The sequence below is a fragment of the Taudactylus pleione genome, unplaced genomic scaffold (genome assembly GCF_031769625.1).
Source record: "Taudactylus pleione unplaced genomic scaffold, aTauple2 ptg000909l, whole genome shotgun sequence".
Taxonomy (NCBI): Eukaryota; Metazoa; Chordata; class Amphibia; order Anura; family Myobatrachidae; genus Taudactylus; species Taudactylus pleione.
This window is the reverse complement of record NW_028285310.1, coordinates 886,223-908,996: the sequence shown is the minus strand read 5'-3', so window position 1 is coordinate 908,996 and position 22,774 is coordinate 886,223. Positions and strand designations below refer to the sequence as shown.

At 42.9% G+C, this 22,774-nt stretch overlaps 1 long non-coding RNA gene across 1 annotated transcript in view; it reads right to left on the bottom strand.

Moving 5' to 3' along the window:
• LOC148473830 (uncharacterized) overlaps window positions 1-22,774 on the bottom strand; it is a 38,710-nt gene that overhangs the window by 10,147 nt on the left and 5,789 nt on the right. Inside the window, exon 2 of the long non-coding RNA XR_015872946.1 lies at window positions 6,645-6,771. This is a non-coding gene — a long non-coding RNA (uncharacterized LOC148473830). The remainder of the gene's footprint in view (window positions 1-6,644; window positions 6,772-22,774) is intronic.

Below are 22,774 nucleotides of genomic sequence, written 5' to 3'. Positions count from 1 at the left end.
ACCCGCTGGCGGTGATGCAGGGCAGGCAGGACCAAGTTTGGACATCTGGTCTGGACTGAAGGACCTGGCAACAATTTCTGACATGTCTACTGTCACTGCATATGATACTGTCACCATTGACAGAATGGTGGAGGATTACATCGGTGACAGCATCCAAGTAGGCATGTCAGACAGTCCATACCTGTACTGGCAGGAAAAAGAGGCAATTTGGAGGCCCCTGTACAAGCTGGCTCTATTTTACCTGAGTTGCCCCCCCTCCAGTGTGTACTCCGAAAGAGTGTTTAGTGCAGCCGGGAACCTTGTCAGCGAAAGGCATAGGAGGTTGCTTCCACAGAATGTGGAGAAGATGATGTTCATCAAAATGAATTATCAGCTCTACCAGGGAGACCAGCCTCCTGAACGTACAGAGGGACCTGTGGTGGTGGATTCAAGTGGGGACGAGTTAATACTTTGTGAGGATGAGGATGTACACACTGAAGAGGGTGAGGAATCGGTGGATGAGGAGGATGAGGATGACATCTTGCCTCCGTAGAGCCAGTTTGTGCAGGGACACATTAATTGCCAGCTTGTTTTGTGGGGGCCCAAACAAACCAATCATTTCAGCCACAGTTGTGTGGCAGACCCTGGCGCTGAAATGATTGGTTTGTTAAAGTGTGCATGTCCTGTTTATACAACATAAGGGTGGGTGGGAGGGCCCAAGGACAATTCCATCTTGCACCTCTTTTTTTTCTTTGCATTATGTACTGTTTGGGGCCTAGTTTTTCAAACTGCCATCCTGTCTGCCACTGCAGTGTCACTCCTACATGGGCCACGTGTTTGTGCCGCCCACTCATGTCGCTTAGCATAGTCATCCAGCTACCTCGGTGCAACCTTTTGGACATAAAAACACTATTGTGAGGTGTGAGGTGTTCAGAATAGACTGGAAATGAGTGGAAATTAAGGTTATTGAGGTTAATAATAGCATAGGAGCAGAAAAACCTACAAATTCTGTGATTTTAGCTGTTTTTATGCTTTTTTTCCAAAAAATACAGATCCAAAACACAAAACCCAGAACCCAAAACATGGAAGGGTGGTTTTGGCAAAACCAATCCATATCCAAAACACGAAGAAAGATCCAGATCCAAAACCAAAACACAAAACACGAAAAGTGGCCGGTGCACACCCCTAGTAATAACAGGAGCTAGCCTTGGGCTTTAACGTCCGGGGCTATTCAATTAGCCTCCCGCATTTGCCTGATAACCTTGTTACCGCATGGTAAACACGTGCGTGAACACAGGTTATCGGGCGTTAACGCACAGTATCCGTGATAACTTCACGTACCTGTGCGTTAACTGACAGTTATCACCTGATAACTGCACAGTTAACAGGGATTCCTTTTTGGATCTCAGGAGACCCGAAAAGAAATCCCCGATAAGCAGGGCTAATTGAATATGGACCAGCTATCAATTGGCACCCGTTTAGTTAAAGAGCTAATTAAATCCCGCCCTAAGGGGTAAATTTACTAAAGTGAGAGTTTTTAGAAGTGAGTTTCTAAAAACTCTCACTTTAGTAAATTTACCCCTAAGTGCCTGTTTCTTAGCAAATGCTCCATTTACACTTAGAGCCTGTTTTTCAGTAAAAACTTTACATTCCCCAAAGTGCCTGTTTCTCACACAAGTGCTCTGCTTACATCTAGTGCTTGTCTTCCTGCAAGTGACAAAAGTAACTGGTCCATCTGCAAGCATACCATCGGCGGAAGGTGACTGGTTTCTGTGTTCGGCGTGACTGGTTTCTGTGTTCGGCGTGTCTGGTAGCCGGGGCAAGCACTGAGTCTCAGGTTCCATTTTCGATAAACGCTCTGTGGTCAGATCACCCAACACACTCATCACACACACCATGTCACATCTTATCTAGGGGTGAGCGGGTTCGGATTTCTGAAAACTTGACTTTTCCTGCCTGACTCGGATCTGAAATCGAGGCAAAACATCATCATCCCGCCTTCCGGGTCTCGCGGGTTTTGGATTCTATATGAGGTACCCGCGTCGGCGCCATTTTCTCACTCGGCTGTGGACAGTGAAGAGGGAGGGTGGGAGTTAGGGCTTGCCGGGCTGAGTAGTGTAGTGTAGTGCAGTGAAGTGTAGTGCTGTGCTGTGCTGCTGTTGTCCATAGGTACTGTGTCCACTCCTCCAGTCCATAGGGGCTGGCTGGACTGTGTTGTGCAGTCAGTTGTCCATACGGGCTGTGTCCACTCCAAAGTCCTGTGCAGTGTCCCAGTCCTAAAGGGGTGCTGTAGTGTTGTCCAGGGAGTGCTCTGTCCATCAGGGGTGTTCCCCCCAAGTGCAAAAAAAAATATATTTTTTCTATGTTTGTGAATTGTGTGCACAGTAGCCGCACATGCATCAACAAAGCAGTGCCAAGCGTGCGCCTGTGTCATAAGTAAAGGGCCGGCTGGCTTGACCACTAAAGGGTGCTGCAACCCTCAAAGTGCACTCCAAACAAAATAAAAAATATTTTCTGTGTTTGTGAATTGTGTGCACTGTGGCTACACGTGCATCAACAAAGGAGCAGCGCCAAGTGTGCGCCTGTGTCCCATTAGTAAAGGGCCGGCTGGCTTGTCTGTTAAAGGGTGCTGTAACCCCCAAAGTACACTCCAAACAAAAATAAATATACATTTTTTGTGTTTGTGAATTGTGTGCACTGTAGCCGCACGTGCATCAACAAAGTAGTGCCAAGCGTGCGCCTGTGTCATAAGTAAAGGGCCATCTGGCTTGACCGTTAAAGGGTGCTGTAACCCCCAAAGTGCACTCCAAACAAAATAAAAAATATTTTCTGTGTTTGTGAATTGTGTGCACTGTGGCTGCACGTCGTGCATCAACAAGGTAGTGCCAAGCGTGCGCCTGTGTCATAAGTAAAGGGCCATCTGGCTTGACCGTTAAAGGGTGCTGTAACCCCCAAAGTGCTCTCCAAACAACAACAAAAAAAAATTCTGTGTTTGTGAATTGTGTGCACTGTGGCTGCACGTGCATCAACAAAGGAGCAGCGCCAAGCGTGCGCCTGTGTCCCATAAGTAAAGAGCCAGCTGGCTCATTTCTTAAAGGGTGGTGTAACCCACAAAGTGCACTACTCTCCAGCAAAAATAAAAAAATATTTTCTGTGTTTGTGTGCGCCTTAGCCGCACGTATATATCAATATAACATAAATGGAGGACCAAACTTTCTCCGATAAAAATAAAATAGGGAAAGATCAGGAACCACTTCCTCCTAGTGCTGTTGCTGCTGCTTGGAGTTGTTCATCATCCCAGAGAGGAAGTAGGAACACCACTATTTTTACTAAACAATTGACCCTCCAACAGTCCTTAGCAAGGAGGATGAAGTACGACAGCAGTCATCCTGAAGCAAAACGTATAACTGAGGCCTTGACTGCTATGTTGGTGTTAGTCGTGCATATGGTATCCGCCATTAGTGCAGTGGGATTTAGACAATTGATGGAGGTAGTGTCCCCGGTTCCAAATGCCGTCTAGATTCCACCTGCATCCTCAAAGCAGCAGTGACAAGCGTGCATCTGTCTGTTAATGGGTGGTGTAACCATCAAAGTGTGCTCCACAAACAATAAAAAATTCTTTTTTTTTCTGTCTTTGTGAATTGTGTGGGCTGTAGCTGCACCTGCATCCTCAAAGCAGCAGCGACAACCGTGCATCTGTCTGTTAAAGGGTGGTGTAACCCTCAAAGTGTGCTACACAAACAATAAAAAAATTCCAGTTTTTTTTTTCTGTCTTTGTGAAATGTGTGGGCTGTAGCCGCACCTGCATCCTTAAAGCAGCAGCGACAAGCGTGCGTCTGTCTTTTAAAGGGTGGTGTAACCCTCAAAGTGCGCTCCACAAACAATAAAAAAATTCTTTTTTTCTGACTTTGTGAATTGTGTGTGCTGTAGCCGCACCTGCATCCTCAAAGCAGCAGCGACAAGCGTGCGTCTGTCTGTTAAAGGGTGGTGTAACCCTCAAAGTGCGCTCCACAAACAATAAAAAAATTATTTTTTTTCTGTCTTTGTGAATTGTGTGGGCTGTAGCTGCACCTGCATCCTCAAAGCAGCAGCGACAAGCGTGCGTCTGTCTGTTAAAGGGTGGTGTAACCCCCAAAGTGTGCTCCAACCAAAATAAAATAATCTTTTTCTGTGTTTGTGTGTGAAATGTATGCGCAGTAGCCGCCCTGCATCCTCAAAGCAGCAGCGACAAGAGTGCGTCTATCTGTTAAAGGATTACATCGGTGACAGCATCCAACTAGGCATGTCAGACAGTCCGTACATGTACTGGCAGGAAAAAGAGGCAATTTGGAGGCCCCTGCACTCTGAAAGAGTGTTTAGTGCAGCCGGGAACCTTGTCAGCAAAAGGCATAGGAGGTTGCTTCCACAAAATGTGGAGAAGATGATGTTCATAAAAATGAATTATCAATTCTTCCAGGGAGACCAGCCTCCAGAACGTACAGAGGGACCTGTGGTGGTGGATTCCAGTGGGGATGAATTAATACTCTGTGAGGATGAGGATGTACACAACACTGAAGAGGGTGAGGAATCGGTGAATGAGGAGGATGAAGACGGCATCTTGCCTCCGTAGAGCCAGTTTGTGCAGGGCCAGATTAATTGCCAGCTTGTTTTGTGGGGCCCAAACGAACCAATCATTTCAGCCACAGTCGTGTGGCAGACCCTGGCGCTGAAATGATTGGTTTGTTAAAGTCTGCATGTCCTGTTTATACAACATAAGGGTGGGTGGGAGGGCCCAAGGACAATTCCATCTTGCACCTCTTTTTTTTCTTTGCATTATGTACTGTTTGGGGCCTAGTTTTTCAAACTGCCATCCTGTCTGCCACTGCAGTGTCACTCCTAGATGGGCCACGTGTTTGTGCCGCCCACTCGTGTCGCTTAGCATAGTTATCCATCTACCTCTTTGCAACCTTTTGGACATAAAAACACTATTGTGAGGTGTAAGGTGTTCAGAATAGACTGGAAATGAGTGGAAATTAAGGTTTTTGAGATTAATAATAGCATAGGAGCAGAAAAATCAACACATTCTGTGATTTTAGCTGTTTTTATGCTTTTTTAAGAAAAAATACAGATCCAAAACACAAAACTCAGAAGGGTTGTTTTGGCAAAACCAATCCAGATCCAAAACACGAAGAAAGATCCAGATCCAAAACCAAAACACAAAACACGAAAAGTGGCCGGTGCACACCCCTAATCTTATCACTAAAGTAAAGAGACATACACCGTGCATTGCCGGGAAACTGGTCAGCTTTTTATTGTCACTACAATAATAATCTATTTAAATGAAACTATCTTTTATTTAACTAATGAAGATACTAATCCTTCTAAGGAAAAAATGGTGTCGGGGATCTGAACGGCCTAGCACATGGCAAATCTTGAACACAAATGCAATATGCAAAATTAACAAAAGATGGGCCAATCAGCCCGTTAGAAATTAAAACTCACAGGACCCACTGCCCCCTTCCAAAGCAACTCGCAAAGGTCTTTTGCCTCCTGCCTGACCTTGCGGGGACTACAACTTGGGGAGCCACCCATGCAGCCTAGAATGACAAGTCCCACCTGGACCGGTGGCTATCCCAAATCCTCCTCAAGTCGTCATTGCACCAACCCAGCTGCACGGGTAAAGAGATACTCTTCACCCAAAACTACCCATAAAACCTGTAAAACACCACCCCCATTCCAAAATCTATCACCCTATTTGTACATGCTCTCACCAAAACTCCTCCCCCTTAACACACTAACCCTTAATGTTCCCTGAGTATGTTGAGTGACAGAACAGAGGTTTATGCCTCTAAAATGTCCTCTGTGTTCTTTCTCTGTATCAGTGTGTAGGTTTTAGCTCTGTGTGACTATAGTCAGCTCGCAGATCTGATTTCCTCATTTCTGGTTTCAGTTCTAAGTTCTTGGTTCCACTGGCTGTATCCTAGTAGTGGGTTCTAGCTTTAAGTTCCTGGATTCAGATTCCAAAGTTGAGTACCAAACGATCAGTTCCAGTCCTATTACTGTGGGTTCCAGTTCCGTAATCTGTTCCAGTTGCTGGATGCTGTCCCTCTTGCCAGTGCTACTTTGGCTTCGGTATTTCATAAATGAAAAGAGGTCTAATCAAAGTCCCTAGCTTAAGCTTCACTTCTGTTTCAGCTAGACCCAATGGTCCTGATACAGATCAACAAATACAGATGACTGTGACAAGTAGATGCTAATACTGTATTACAACTTGTCAGTACGGACAAACAGGAAACAACATGCTGCAGCCAGAGGAGAGGGAGAATGCTGGCGACCGTACAGCAGCTGTAGTCAGCGTGACTCACGGCTGCGGGCGGTGAGAACCTCCTTTCCTCTGCTATGCCCGAGTCCTCGCTGTTGCCACAGTGCCAACGCATCCATGCCTCTCATTGCATACTACGCAGTGTTCCCACAGTGCCAACACATTTCTGTATCTCATTGCACACAATGCACTGTTCCCACAGTGGCAATACATCTGTGCTTTTCATTGCATGCCACGCGCTGTACAAACAGTGCCAACACCTTTGTGTCCCTTATTACGCACTGTACGAACAGCGTCAATGCATTAGTGCACCTTGTTGCACGCTGTCTAGCTTCCACACTTTTCGGCACTCAGCTGTACCTACTGATTTTGTGTTTCCTGTGTTAACCACCTCAGGTATCCTTTGGCCACCACTTTGCGGAGTATTGTAGGTATATCGTTTTTAGTGAGTTCCCACGTAGAAACAAAATCCCAAAATGTCACACAATCATCTAAAAGCAAAAGAAAAACATTTAAAAGAAAAATAAAGAATACCTTATATTAAATTCTAATACGCGACAATATGAACAAATATAATATATGATTATTAAATAAAATGATACTGTAATATATATTCAGTGAGAACCATTTTAAAATATATATTCAGATTGTACATATAGTATAAAGCAATACCTAATGTAAATGACAGTATGTGGTATGATACCTCATTTAAACCTCTATGCAATCCAACCTATACCTTCTAAAATCCTGGCTATACCTTCTAAAATTGACGCAATTTAGCGTAATGAGCCACATAGTAACTAAATGCCTTCAGACTTTGAATGTGGTTCCAAAGCACAAAAAGTTATTATTCAACATAAAAACAGATGGTTACACGGTGTGATCTAAAGACAATTAGCGCAAATAAATCATACAGACCCAAGGTACAGTTGTTATATACGCATGCGCTCCGGGCCCAGATACCGGCATCAGCATTAGAAACCTATGTCAACAGCACAGCAAGAATACTCCAGTCTGGGGTCAGAGAACGCACATATATACTCTTGCAGGGATATGCAATACAATAGACAAGTTTGGCATGATTCCATTGGTTCTTCTTAGAGGTGTTTCTGTTACAGGATAGTTTATAGGACAATTTCAAATGGACACAATCAGCCTCCAACCGCCCTTTGTGTCCCTTTTCCCACTGCATGCTAATCTAAGCTGCTAACATTACAGAGTACATTTTAATGTTTTAACTCTCTATAGTCCATAGTTTGCAGATGCAGGTTCTGATCTGCTCACCGATGGTACTGGAAATCTGTGGAGACACAGTGGATCAGTACAACACCAGACACGGTCTGCTTACCATGTACTAAACCTTAGATATCAAATAACCTTTATTGCACAACATTAATAATCACTGAATAAACCTTGAATATTACACTTTAATACTAGGGAACCTTTCATGTAAGTGTGCAGTGTGTAAGTATTGGGGAATTGGGAAAAGACGCTAGTTAGCGTTGTGCGACCATATGTTTTGCGGAGTACATTATGGTGCGTGTCTTGCAGGGAATCATTTTATATGTTTTAGTGACTGTCTGTATTTACGTGGTGAGGACTTTTTAACTTCTTTCTATTGCGTGGGAATCACACGACGGTAAATAATACCATCGCCGTATGTACTTATATTGGCGAGTTTCACTAAAATGGCGCTGGGTGGCCAGTTGCAAAATGGCGTCTCATTGCCATTCGCAAAATGGCGTCACACAGATCTGATTTTAAACCGATCCTGTCTCAGCAACTTATCCGGCCTCGACAATGGTTATTTCAAGTCATACTGAGTAGTTCTGTGACCAAAGAAATACTCGTCTGTAGTCATTATCTACTATCTTTATAATCAAATCAAATAAATGACACTTTGGTTTTTCTAATGAATGCTGAAGTGATCCCATTAGAATGTATTGATTATAAGCAATGATATATCTGGGTCAAAGTAAGCCTATATTAACAATAATAATTGTATGGTTAATGGCAAAGGAAAATAAAAGCAACTTTCTCCATTGAATAACCTGCAGTACATTTTGTCATAATAAAGCAACTGATCCTAGTCTCAGTTATCATGGTTACTATATCGGACTGATTTTGCTTTAAGGAATTTGATTCCAGATTTACTTTTTTTTTTCAACATTTTTCTAAGCATCCATATTGCTATATAAGGAGTCTCCTACATTGCACTCAGTTTATATATATCCACCAAAATAAGATCCTAGGGTATATTTATTTACTAAGAATCATGTTTGGTCATGAAAAAACATGCTGAGCATCACTCAGACTCGCCAGCACCAGGCTGAACCATCTGGGGTGGTAATGCCATAGCAGGGAGGCACACAGTATGGAGTCCCCCTGCCAAACATTAACCAACCCAAAACTGGTCAGCCCATCGCTGGCAATCCTCGGAAAGTGGGGACCCCCCTAAAAAAACACAATCCCAAACGGACATAGAAGCAGTACATACCATGCTTGCCAACATTCAGCTCCCTCCTTCCGGGAGGGAGCTGAATGTCTGCGCAGAGCGTGGGGCGTGACTGGGTAATGATGATGCATTGGAGGCGGGGCCATGCGATCGCATCATTGTGGCCCCGCCCCCTCTTCACAATGCCGAAAACCCGGCTTTGTGAAGCAGGGGGCAGGGCCATGATGACGCGATTCAGCACAAACTGCTTCACTGCCCCCCCATCAGCTGGGGGGTTCAATTAGTAGTCGGGGGGGCAGGCAGAAGCTGGGAGGCTTGCCTACCTTTCCGTGGGGTCAGGAGCGGCACCCGATATTCAGGAGGCTCCCGACCAAATCGAGAGGGAAGGCAAGCCTGGAACTTACAGCGCTTCCCCGGAGAATGACAGATCCCTCATGTGGGTAAGGTTAAGGTTGGCTAAGAGTCAGACTGCTCTTAGCGAATCATGGCTACAGTGCAGGAAACCTTAGGGATTCTGTAAGTTTCCGGAAAAGAGCTGTAAGTACAGTTTGTACTTAGAGGGCTTCCGAGTCCGTTTGGGAACGCGTTTTAATTTTACATTTTTTTTATAAGATCTTGGATTCTACAATCGACGATTGTACGTGAGTATGTAATAAAGGACCTAGGGGTCTATTTACTAAGCAGTGTTAGGAGAAGTGAAAAGTGAAGAGTTAAAAGTGATAAGGCGCCAGCCAATCAGCTCCTAACTGCCATCTCACAGGCTGTGTTTGAAAAATGACAGTTGGGAGCTGATTGGCTGGCACCTTATCACTTTTCACTCTTCACTTTTCACTTCTCCTAACACTGCTTAGTAAATAGACCCCTAAATCGTACGGTGTACGTTGTTACTGCTGGTAATTGAGGTTTTACAAGTGCCGCAGGGCAGGCTTACTGGTACCTCTATTCCCATTGTAAAGAACAATATTAGTTCTAATTTTACACATCACCCCCGCCACCAGGGGTGCAGGGAAGAGCCAGTTAATCCTCGGGGTACCCAATTTCTGAGGATTGCCAGCCCTGTGCTGGCCAATTTGGGGCTGGAGAATGCTCTGGCAGGGGGACCCCATGCTGTGTGTCTCCCTGCTATGGCATTAAAACCCAGCTGGTTCAGCATGGTGCTGGTTATAGGAAAATAGGGGGAACCCTGTGTCAGTTTTTCCCACAATTTTCCTGTACCAGAATGTGCTCAGAGGTACGGGGTAGGTTATGCTTTTGGGGAGTGAGCCCATATCCAATTTTTTCGAATTTTTTCCACACTGACCTGTGCAGTGCTTCGGTAGAACATGCAGCTTACAGGTACTTCCATTCATTTCTTCTATTCTGCTCCATGCTCTATTGTGTTTTTAAACACAATTCTTATTAAATCTGTGAGTTGTATTTCTATTTATGAAAAGTACTCACGTGTTATTTCCATGATTCTTCGTAAATTTACCCACTAGACTATATCCCAGCATCAGACCCATTTGTCTTTAGGTAGCAGTGTTGCAAGATTAAATATTAAGGAGATACTATTCCCAAACACTGGGCCTGATTCACTACCGTTCACAACTGCGATTGCAATAGTGATTACGCACGCAGTTCAACTAATCCATTGCGATTGCAATGACATCGCAGCACAACATAAGGACGCCCACTTTACCTTACACACATCCGTAATATTTAGCAAGACTGCAAAACCATAGGTAAAATCAAGTACCATCGCAACCTCATGCACACTTGCACAAGCTCTGACTTTACGCAGGAACTGCAAACCTCATCGCACGCTATGAGTCCTCAAGTTGCGTAAGGCATCTCAGTGGATAATTTATGCACGCCTATGGAACGGCGTTCAAACGCACTGTCATGCCTGCATTTCCCCGACCACCCCCCGTCACCACCCACAAACAGTGCTTCCTGTCAATCACTCTGCATTGGGTCTACGTAGTCACTGTGGTCACTGTCTCGATCGCAGTGGCCGGTTCGCGCATGCGCACTGCAATGCATATGCATGCAAAGAACGAAATAATCGGCCGATTGCGCTCGGTAATTAGGGCCACTATCATCCGCTGTTTCAATTAGGGATTTGCAGACAAAAGTCCAGGAATGATGATGTTTGACCATGCAAGATGACGTTTTGCCTTTTTCGGAGTCCCGTTTTTTGGAGGGAAAAATACGAACTCGGCGTGCAAATTCGAAACTATCCGAGCCTGCACATCCCTAGTTTCAATATAACTTTTTTCTTTTGTTAAGCAAAATCAAAATAGTCTGTAACCCGGGTCAAACAGATGATAACTTTTTGATTAGGTCTTATGAATAGGATTAAAAAAGAATGCCTTGCTTTGGTTCTTACACCTGTTCAAATTCTTTACATCTGAATCCATATTCACATTTTTAACATATCACTTCTGTTTCATTTTGATTAACCGCTGACCACATACAAAACTACATATACTGCAGCAACTTACTTAAAGTGGCAGCCTGGGCATCATAGATTTCAGAAAATATTACCTAGGAGTGCAAATACATTACTACAGGGTTGCATACCCTCACGAATCGTCCGGGAGCCTCCCGATAAACCTGTGCAGCTCCCGCCCCCCCCTGGAAAAACAGGCAATCCTCAAGACTGCCGCCAATCCCCCCACCCCATGTCGCACCCACAAATGACATCTGCCACCTGGCCACACCCCCTCTTGCAGGTCACGCCCTCTACCCTACCATTTTGGCTGCTCCCTCCCGCAAGGAGCAACCAGATAGTCGGCAAGTATGCCTTACTATATATAGTGGAGTGCACCATCATCCTCAGGGTGTGGCCCATTATGAAAGTTGAGTGCATTACATTTTCCAATGTTTCCTCTCTCCTCTTGCTCCTAATGCTGGGCATACACTATACAATTATCTGACATATATCTGTCCAATCTGGCTAGTTGGAATGAAAACCTGGTAATGTATGGGAGCAAATGACAGTTGATCATATGGTCTTAAACACTGGAAAACGGACAAAAAACAATTGTTAAAATTTGTTAAATTCGTGTGTTTTAAGTTTAACCAATTTGTCTGAACGACCATTTTTGTCTGTTTTCCAGTACTTGTGAGCAAATGGTCCATTATCATTTGCTCCCATACATTACCAGATTTTCATTCCAACCAGCCAGATTGGACAGATATCTGATAGATAATTTGAACATCGTTTGAAAATCATTTGCAGATTGTGTAAAAAAAAGTCTAAAACTACCAGCGATGCGTGCTCCCGCTGGTCGTTTAGACATCTATCATCGTGCAAATATGTTGCACAACCTGACAATATCGTCAGGTTCAGCATGTTTGCAGATGATTGATTGTGCCTACACTAAACGACTGCTTGTTCAGTGTAGGCACATCACAGACAGACAAACTACTGCACGATTACAATGTCATAATTGTGCAGTTTTTTGCCTGTCGTCTAGTGGATGTGTGCCTTTAGGCCCCTGGTTGGCATGCAGAATTAGGTCAAATTATTAAGAAACCTATCATCAACTTCCCCCATTCAATCTTCCCTTGAAAATGTTTAATCAATCTTTGGACATCAGGCACTTTCTTCAGACATCAAAGTCTGCTTTTACTAACAGGCCATATTCCATGCTTGAGTTTCTTTGCTATATCATTCCCTGATACATGGTGACCCTGGACTGCTCATAATATTTTAAGACTTTTTTTTTAAATATATATAGTATAGTACAGGTTGAGTCTCCCATATCCAAATATTCCGAAATACGGAATATTCCAAAATACGAATTATTTTGGTATGACTGAGAAGAGGAAACCTTTGATTTTTGATGGTTCAATGTACACAAACTTTGTCTAAGGCACAAATTATTAAAAATATTGTATAAAATTACTTTCAAGCTGTGTGCATAAGGTGTATATAAAACATAAATGAATTTCATTTTTGTATACATACTTTGCTTGAGCCACAAAATTATTGAAAATATTGTATCAAATTACCTGAAGGTTGAGTGTATAAGGTGTAAATAACACATATATATGCATTCTGTGTATATATTTGGGTCACATTCCCAAGATATTTCATTATGGTATGCAATTATTCCAAAATACGGAATATTCTGTTATCCAAAATATTCCTGGTCCCAAGCATTTTGGATATCGGAGACTCAACCTTTACTCATTCCCACATAAATCCTAAAAGTGAAGATGTTGCCCATAGCTATTAGGTAGCCACAGATTCTAGCTATTAACTTCTAGAAGGTGCTAGTTAAATGTTAATTAGAATCTGATTGGTTGCTATAGGCAACATTTCCACTTCTAAAAACTCTCACTTTAGTAAATATACCCTCTGGTGTCCATCTTATTCTCTACTAGTTACATATTCAGTCTAGGTACCGTGCTGAGTAGTCCACTGAAATCCTTCTTAATAAAGTCTCTAATTATATATTTTGGCTTCCAAATCTATTGTTCATCTAATGTTTATTGCACATGATTATTATTATAATTTATTGTGGATTCATCTGTCACCAATATGTCTCCTTCTCAATACTGTGAGCATCAATTCATTAGCATATACTTTGCAGGTTCCATACCCTATGCACTGTCCCTACTTACTGAGATGCACCAGGACATCACTGTTGGCCACTTTCTGCACTTTATATTTTGCAGCGCTACAACTACAGATACATATCTACTCATCATTGTAGTGCCTTGTCTAACACGGGATGTAGTTATGAGACCGGCGGCTGCAATGCTGACCGGTTTCAATACCAACATCCAAATCCTGACAAGGAACTTAAGATAGGCGTCGTAATACCGTCGCCAATCTTAATCTTGATGCTGGAACACCAAAGGACACCAGCCTGAACAAGGTAAGTCCAGGGTGCCCTAAGTGTTAGCCGCGGGGGGAGGGTTAGGTTTAGGGAGCGTAGCGGGGTTAGAGTTAGGTTTTGGGGGGAGGTTAGGGTTAGGCACCCCCAGGGGGAATTTAGAGCTAGGCACCCCCTCGGAAGGGTTAGGTTTAGGCAACGGTAAGGGGGGGTTAGGGTTAGGCACCCCTGGGGGGAGGTTAGGGTTAGGTACTAGGGGAGAAGGTTAGGGTTAGGAACCACTAAGGGAGTGTTAGGGGGGAGAGGGGTAGGGATAGGATACTTAGCTGCCCTGTCAAGATCTTCTCCCTTTGGGTTGCCGGCATCGGGACTTCACACCCATTCATACACATACCACTCAAATATTCATGTGGCTTCTAAAATATATCTATTTGGATAGCTTATGTAGTATATTTTGTTCCATTATTAGTAACCATAGATCAGTAGTTACAATCACCCTATATAATCAACCACTTTCTTTATAACCTCTTTTTTTGCCAGTTATCCAGAATATATAGCTTTTACATTTTATATGCATTTGATACATTATGCTTCTATGTATATCCCTATATAATTTTCATGGTGTTTTTTATTTTGTCTCCCTTGTAAAGCTCAAGGTATGGAGATGATGCTCCTCTTTTCTTGTCTTGGGTTCCCCAAATAAATCCTTCCAGATCAGGGGACTCCATTTATGTCCCAAGTAATGGCAGAACTGTGTAAGAAGTTGGGAATAGTACAACTGCATACCTCAGTATACCACCCACAGACAGATGGGTTGGTGGAAAGATTTACTAGGGCCTTAAAGTCTATGATACACCGATCTGTCCTGGATAAAAAATGGGAGTGGGATGAAGTACTCCCTTTCCTCATGTTTGAATACATGAGGTACCCAAATCCTCAACCGAGTTTAGCCCTTTTGAGCTCCTCTTTGGAAGGCAACTAAGAGGCATCCTAGACATGTTGAAGGAAGGCTGGGAACAGCAGAAAATAGAGGAACCAAACGTTGAAGAGTTTGTTAGAAAATTATATGAACGGCGTTATAAAATAGGGCCCATTGTTCGAGGATCCTTATAGAGGTGATGATGCCACAGCTCAGGTCCGAGAGTTTCATCCGGGGACAAAGTTATAGTGTTGGCACTGACACAAGTTTTTGTGTCAGGCAGCAAGGAGACAGGCAGAGCAGATATACCATGTCAACTTGCTCAAACCCTGGCAAGAAGAAAGTCCAAACCCTGTACTTCTCGCCAGACCGCTCGGATGTTGCTCTGGCTCTTTGAGAGATACGTTGTCCACATAGTGGTGGGGGATAGTACAACCCAACGTCCGCAAGAAGAAGACTGAAGGGTGTCTGCCATCACCAAGGAATATGTGTGCTTCCCCAAGCTTGGAAAAGCGAAAGGGGGATGTGTGGTGAGAGGGGTTGTCTCTCACCAGAATTGCCCACATCTGGTGGAATCAGCTCCCTCCAAGGGAGGCTGGAGTGAAACCTGTGCATTCTGCATTAGCAGTGGAGGTGTGGAATTCCAGGTTTTCACACTTATACAGACCAAGCTGGAATAATCACTGGAGCACAGGAAGGGTTTAAAACTCTCACACACCTGTTGCTTATGGCTACTGATGCTGGACAATCTGCTCAGGAGATAGGCTGGGAGTAGTGGTTAGCATTAGGGTGCCAGGACTTGGAGGGTCCACAGACATTAGCACAATGAATGCTGAGAGATTTACTTTTATGTTGTTTACTTATTTTCTGTTATGTGCCTGTGTGTGCCCAGGCCTCAACCTCATGTATACTAAGGTGCAGTGTCTGCTACCATTAAAAAGACACTGCTTTACCAAGTACCTTCCTGTCTGGAATGCTCATTTCAAGTACTCGTTTTACAATACATATATAAAATAATAATAATAATAATAATAATAATAATAATATGAACAATCTACATTATTACTAGGTGATAAGGTAATGGTTTTGGACACCGATTTAAGCTACGCAATGTCAAAGTATCACATAGAATACAAATGTGTTTTAAAGAGAACTTGTTCCCAAGGATCCAATCATAAAACATGTACAGGAATTCTCTGCATCCTCAGATGAATTGAGAAGGAAACTGAATGTTCTATGCATTTGTCTGCCTGAAAGTTAGTACACCACCACTGGGAACTCAAATCCTGGGGGTTATTTTGCTAAAAACACATGGAAGCTGAAAGAAGATAAATATATTAATGATAGACAAATATTTCCCCAATCATCTTGTGTCTGTGTGTGTATTATTCTTGAAACTGGAAGTTTATCTCAACTGGTGCTTTTCTGCTTTCATGTGCCATCACATTTATTATAGCTAGAGGATGTTTTTGCTCATATTATTTCACTGGATGTGATTTCAAAGACACAGCATCGGGTTTTCTTTTCTTGCATGTCAGATAATATCACAGAATAATTCCACAGGTAGGTCTTCACTTCAATCTCTTTCTGTCTCTCCTGACCTGAGGCGCTATTTCTATGGCTACAATTGGCATACAGTGTAACTAATCATTTCTCTCTTGCTGCGCTTTATGTATTTGGTAGGTCAGTGGAAAGCACAGCTCCCTACTAGTTTCGCCTTTAGAAACCTAACATCCGTGGAGAAAATCTGTTGATAGTTGAAGATATGGCATTAAAACCATGTCTGCTACACGTATTTTCCACTTAAGTTGTCTAGTGTTGTGAGATAAAAGAAGAGTATTTTCTGTACAGGAAGCTGAGGAACATTTCACAGTACATTTATAATTATGCTGCCTTTCCTTGGCTATGCTATGTTCCATAAAATTAATTTGTAACCATTATTGTTTGTAAAATGTTTAATGTTCAAGAGGTTCCTAAAAAGTGCTAACTTTTCTTGAATAATATTTTTTTGTTCATATATGGGGTTTTATTATATCTAATTTGATAAATTATGGAATTTACACACAATATAAATGGCTAAACTAGAATGTGTGTTTGGTGTTATCAGGAGGAAAAAGGGATAAATTATTGAAAGGGAATGAACTGGAGATGTGCGGGTCCGGTTCTTAGAGAACCAACAACAACCAAATTTAGAGGTTCCGAGTCGAACCAAGTCTGAGTTTGGAATCACTTTGGGGTACCAAGTTGAAACGAGTCCCGGTTCGATCTTCCCGTGGTTCGGAACTTTGATTTAAAAAACAAACTCAGGTTTTGGATTGCATGCTTACAGGTCTTAATGACGTAATTTTAGCTGTTTTGTTATTTATTTATTTTAAAAATCCAAATCCAAAACCAAAATACGAAGTTAAATCCGGATCTAAAACCACAATTAAAACCAAAACACAGGGGTTGGCGCACATCTCTAGAATGAACGCAGTGAAAATGAGCTGCAAACAGTGTTGGCAGTACATTACATTATCCCAAATTGAAGTACTTTCTGTGCTCTATGTAATGTTATATAAATAATGCTACAAACTCTGCAAACAAAAAAAGTATTTTTAAATACAAAAATTATACTTAAAACAAATAGCTAAGTTGAGATAAACAGTACATCTTGAGAAAGCACATTAGATTACTATCCAATACTTTTAGCTGACTTTACCACTTTGGGAAACAAGTAATATTTGAATCACAGTAAAAAAAAAATTCAATCTGCAATAATTGTAAATAGGAAGGATTAAGCATTGCGCTCTACAAGAGAAGATACACACAAAAGAAAGTGTGAAACTTTACATATATATTTTGAGTAGAACACAAGCTGCATCCAGCTCAAACACAGGAATATGTACATCAGATGTATTGTATTCCAGGATTACAATTGTGTTTACTTCTGCCCCACAGTAAGCCTAAAGATACAATTTAGTTTGAGTAGCAAATGCTAAAGTCACATTTAGATTTTTTTTATACATTATGACAACATAACAAACAGAGAAAATATTGGCAGTGATTAATAAACACAGTAGCATTTTCAATATAAAATGTAATTAAATACAAACACCTCCACATCTGTTGTTTACACCTTTAAAAATCAAATGGGAATATTCTATCCAGCAGTAGTTTAAATGGAAATGTTATTAATGCAAAACAATCCCATCCTATTGGTTTCGTGAAATTCTGTGACTTGCTTTGGTACCCAGTATAAACACCTTTTTTCCTTCACCCTATTTGCTCATGAACGATGTTGTGTACAGTACCTACTGAGATGTTCAATTTGTCAGCAATATCACTAACTGGAATGCATCTGTCCTCCGGAATCAGACCTTCAATGTGGCACAAATTGTCATCTTTGGTGGATGTGCTTGGCAAGCCAGATTGCTGCTCATCTTGAACGTCTGTCCTGCCGTTATCAAAAGCAGTGCACCCTGTTTCTGTGACATGACGTTATCACCATACACTTCGACAAGTTGCAATGAATGTCAGCTGCTGATATGCCCTATAGATGCAGAAATGTGATCAAACTATGCGGAATGGGATTGAAATGCCGGCGGCTGGTTCAAATCCTGTCGTGTCAGCCCGACAGGAGGAAATCCCGACAGCGGCAGGTATAACCCTCCCCTCTCCCCCCTAACCCTAACCCTCCCTTTGGGGCAGTGGTGGGCTTGGGGGCAGGGTGCCATCTGCCCCCCGGGCCGGCACAATTGTACTTCTATGGGGCCGCCGGCACACCCAGCGTGCAGGGAGAATGGTCAGCTTTCCTCCCAGCTATCCAGTTAGTGTAAACAGCAACCTGTCAGTGTGACATCTAAAGCCCCACCCCCAGGGACGAGCCACGAAACCCCCTCCCCCTCCCAGCCGCAGCAACATGGCAGCGCAGTGGAAGGCTTCACCTCCCTGCGCTGCACACTACAGTGATCTGGTGCCTCATCTGCACGGCTGCACCGCGTGACATCAGGACAGCGTGAGGTCACAAAGGTGCCACTGCAGTCCCGCTATTACTGCGTCCTGAAGGAATCAGCACTGAGTGCAGTTACAGGCAGCTGAGCAGCTCAATGAAGGAGCTGGCAGGGTGATTGAGCCTCCTAAGGTGAGCGATCAGTCCTACTGACTGCTGCTGAAATATTCAAAGTTTAGGTATAATGCACAGCAGACTGAGGCTGAAATATATATTATATATATGTCTGTATACAGTCAGGTGCATAAATATTGGGACATTGACAGAATTTTCATATTTTGGTCTCTATTCACCACCACAATGGCTTTGAAATGAAACAAACAAGATATGCTTTAACTGCAGACTTTCAGATTTAATTTGAGGTTAATTACATCCAAGTCAAGTGAATGGTGTAGGAATTACAACGGTTTCTATATGTGCCTCCCATTTTTTAAGGGGCCAAAAGTAATGGGACTATCAACTCAAAAGCTATTTCATGGGCAGGTGTGGGCTATTCCCTCATTATTTCATTATCAATTAAGCAGGTAAAAGGTCTGGAGTTGATTCTAGGTGTGACATTTGCATTTGGAATCAGTTGCTGTCGACTCTCAATATGAGATCCAAAGAGCTGTCACTATCAGTGAAGCAAGCCATGATTAGGCTGAAATATAAAAACAAACCCATCAAAGAGATAGCAAAAACATTAGGTGTGGCCAAATCAACTGTTTGGAACATTCTTAAAAATAAAGAACGCACAGGAGAGCTCAGCAACACCAAAAGACCCAGAAGACCACGGAAAACAACTGTGGTGGATGACAGAAGAATTATTTCCTGGTGAAGAAAAACCCCTTCACAACAGTTGGCCAAAACAAGAACACTCTCCAGGAGGTAAGTGTATATGTGTCAAAGTCAACAATCAAGAGAAGACTTCACAAGAGTGAATATAGAGGGTTCAAGATGTAAACCATTGGTGAGCCTCAAAAACAGGAAGACCAGATTAGAGTTTGCCAAACAACATCTAAAAAAGCCATTACAGTTCTGGAACACCATCCTATGGACAGATGAGACAAAGATCAATTTGTACCAGAGTGATGGGAAGAGAAGAGTATGACGGAAAGGAACTGCTCATGATCCAAAACATACCACCTCATCAGTGAAGCATGGTGGTGGTAGTGTCATGACGTGGGCATGTATGGCTGCCAATGGAACTAGTTTCCTTGTATTTATTGATGATGTGACTGCTGACAAAAGCAGCAGAATGAATTCTGAAGTGTTTCGGGCAATATTATATGCTCATATTCAGTCAAATGCTTCAGAACTCATTGGACGGTGCTTCACAGTGCAGATGGACAATGACCCGAAGCATACTGCAAAAGCAACCAAAGAGTTTTTTAAGGCTAGAAAGTGGAATGTTATGTAATGGCCAAGTCAATCCCCTGACCTGAATCCGATTGAGCATGTATTTCACTTGATGAAGACAAAACTGAAGGGAAATGCCCCAAGAAGAAGCAGGAACTGAAGACATTTGCAGTAGAGGCCTGGCAGACCATCACCAGGGATGAAACCCAGCATCTGGTGATGTCTATGCGTCCCAGACTTCAGGCTGTAATTGCCTGCAAAGGATTTGCAACAAAGTATTAAAAAGTGAAAGTTAGATTTAGGATTGTTTAGTTTGTCCCATTACTTTTGGCCCCTTAAAAAGTGGGAGGCACATATGGAAACGGCTGTAATTCCTACACGGATCACCTGATTTGGATGTAATTACCCTCAAATTAAATCTGAAAGTTTGCAGTTAAAGCACATCTTGTTTGTTTAATTTCAAAGCATTTGTGGTGGTGAATAGAGGCCAAAATATGAAAATTCTGTCAATGTCCCCATATTTATGCACCTGACTGTATATGTCTAATATATATATATATATATATATATGTATAAATATATATATATATATATATATATATATATGTATATGTGTGTGTAGACATATATATATATATATATGTAGATACACACATACATATATATATATGCAGTAAACATATACTGCATATACATGTGTGTATACATATATAAATATATGTGTATATACACACACATATATGTGTGCCTATCGTGTATGATATTTTCTTACATATAAAAATATAGATGTGTGTGTATATATATATATATATATATATATGTGTGTATATATTAGGGGTGTGCACCGGCCACTTTTCGTGTTTTGTGTTTTGGTTTTGGATCTGGATCTTTCTTCGTGTTTTGGATCTGGATTGGTTTTGCCAAAACCACCCTTCCGTGTTTTGGGTTCTGGGTTTTTTGTTTTGGATCTGTATTTTTTTTTAAAAAAGCATAAAAACAGCTAAAATCACAGAATTTGTAGGTTTTTCTGCTCCTATGCTATTATTAACCTCAATAACCTTAATTGCCACTCATTTCCAGTCTATTCTGAACACCTCACACCTCACAATAGTGTTTTTATGTCCAAAAGGTTGCACCGAGGTAGCTGGATGACTATGCTAAGCGACATGAGTGGGCGGCACAAACACGTGACCCATCTAGGCGTGATACTGCAGTGGCAGACAGGATGGCAGTTTGAAAAACTAGGCCCCAAACTGTACATAATGCAAAGAAAAAAAAGAGATGCAAGATGGAATTGTCCTTGGGCCCTCCCACCCACCCTTATGTTGTATAAACAGGACATGCACACTTTAACAAACCAATCATTTCAGCGCCAGGGTCTGCCACACAACTGTGGCTGAAATGATTGGTTCGTTTGGGCCCCCACAAAACAAGCTAGCAATTAATCTGTCCCTGCACAAACTGGCTCTACGGAGGCAAGATGTCATCCTCATCCTCCTCATCCACCGATTCCTCACCCTCTTCAGTGTTGTGTACATCCTCTTCCTCACAGAGTATTAACTCGTCCCCACTGGAATCCACCACCACAGGTCCCTCTGTAGGTTCTGGAGGCTGGTCTCCGTGGAAGAGCTGATAATTCATTTTGATAAACATCATCTTCTCCACATTCTGTGGAAGCAACCTCCTACGCCTTTCGCTGACAAGGTTCCCGGCTGCACTAAACACTCTTTTGGAGTACACACTGGAGGGGGGGCAACTCAGGTAAAATAGAGCCAGTTTGTACAGGGGCCTCCAAATTGCCTCTTTTTCCTGCCAGTACAGGTATGGACTGTCTGACTTGCCTACTTGGATGCTGTCACCAATGTAATCCTCCACCATTCTGTCAATGGTGACAGTATCATATGCAGTGACAGTAGACATGTCAGAAATTGTTGCCAGGTCCTTCAGTCCGGACCAGATGTCCAAACTTGGTCCTGCCTGCCCTGCATCACTGCCAGTGGGTTGCTTAGGATACCTAAGTTTTTTCCTGGCAGCCCCAGTTGCGGGAGAAAATGAAGAAGGAGCTGTTGACATGTCACGTTCTGCTTCAGCTGACAGTGTTTTCACCAGCAGGTCTTTGCACCTCTGCAGGCTTGTGTCGGCCGGAAAGAGAGACACCACATAGGCTTTAAACCTAGGATCGAGCACGGTGGCCAAAATGTAGTGGTCTGATTTCAACAGATTGACCACCCTGGAATCCTGGCAAAGCGAATGAAGGGCTTCATCCACAAGTCCCACATGCCGAGCGGAATCGCTCGATCTTAGCTCCTCCTTCACTTTCTCCAGCTGCTTCTGCAAAATCCTGATGAGGGGAATGACCTGACTCAAGCTGGCAGTGTCTGAACTGACTTCACGTGTGGCAAGTTCGAAGGGCTGGAGAACCTTGCAAAACACGGAAATCATTCTCCACTGCGCTTGAGTCAGGTGCATACCCCCTCCTTTGCCTATGTCATAGGTGGATGTATAGGCTTGAATGGCCTTTTTCTGCTCCTCCATCCTCTGAAGCATATAGAGGGTTGAATTCCAGCGCGTCACAACCTCTTGCTTCAGGTGATGGTGGGGCAGGTTCAAGAGTGTTTGCTGGCGCTCCAGTCTTCGGCATTCAATTGCTGAATGGCAAAAGTGAAAAGTGGGCAGAAATTTTTCGGGCCACCCAAAGCGTCTCCTGCACGCCCCTGTCGCTTTTCAGAAAATTCTGCACCACCAAGTTTATTGTGTGAGCAAAACATGGGACGTGCTGGAATTTGCCCTGATGTAATGCCCGCACAATATTGGTGGCGTTGTCAGATATCACAAACCCCCAGGAGAGTCTAAGTGGGGTAAGCCACTGGGCGATGATTTCCCTCAGTTTCTCTAAGAGGTTGTCGGCGGTGTGCCTCTTACTGAAACCGGTGATACACAGCGTAGCCTGCCTTGGAATGAG